The following is a 794-nucleotide window of genomic DNA, read 5'->3' on the forward strand; positions in this document are numbered from 1 at the left end:
TGATGTGCAGTTTGATATATGTGCTCCTATTAATTGTGATGTAACGGATGCCTATAGATTGAGCACGGAAAGGATATAACTCGGAACTTTTGACTCTCCCTGTAAACCTTGTACTTGTTATCGCAGCGAACCAAAATGCTTAAACGTAGTTCAAGATGGGCCTGTAGAATATTGCATCCTTTTTATATATATATAAAACACCCAATCCTATATTATCGCTTTTGGACGTTGGAAAAATTTCCCAGCGGGGGGCTCGAACCCCCGACCTTTCGATGAACTTTCGATTTAAAAGTCAAACGCTCTACCAACTGAGCTAGCCGGGATGTTTTGAAGTTGACATAAATATAATTAATTCTTGTTTTATACTATTGTTCAATATCGGCACAATCATAACCCTCTATATTAATCTATACAACTCAAATTTTATTTTATTTTAATTTTGCCGCACGAACTATCAATTGCTGAAGTGCCGTACTATATCAATTACAATTCAAAGTTTACTGGCCAATGTCTTAGTAGTGCACTTGATCATGTCAGAAAGGACATCCTCGCAGCCAAATATCGTTTTGATACACTGGTTGGCAGGTCATTTATCTTTGGTGTGTATTGTAGAACAATACGAGCAATATGGATACAATGATGATTTGTGAATATATGCCGGATAAACTTTACCACGGATCTATTCGTAAACAACTGTGAGCATTTCGCATGGATTTTCTTTGAGAATTTATATATGTATATTGCGGCCTGTAACTGCTGTGCAGTATACTATATGTGGTTGCTCATATCATCTC

At 36.8% G+C, this 794-nt stretch overlaps 1 non-coding gene across 1 annotated transcript; it reads right to left on the reverse strand.

Moving 5' to 3' along the window:
• Positions 1 to 238: 238 nt before the first annotated feature.
• On the reverse strand, positions 239 to 323 carry SARC_30170. Its single transcript has one exon. It is a non-coding gene; the product is annotated as a tRNA-Lys (tRNA).
• Between the last annotated feature and the right edge of the window lie 471 nt (positions 324 to 794).

This window comes from Sphaeroforma arctica, assembly GCF_001186125.1.
Source record: "Sphaeroforma arctica JP610 unplaced genomic scaffold supercont1.634, whole genome shotgun sequence".
In the NCBI taxonomy this organism is placed as follows: domain Eukaryota; class Ichthyosporea; order Ichthyophonida; genus Sphaeroforma; species Sphaeroforma arctica.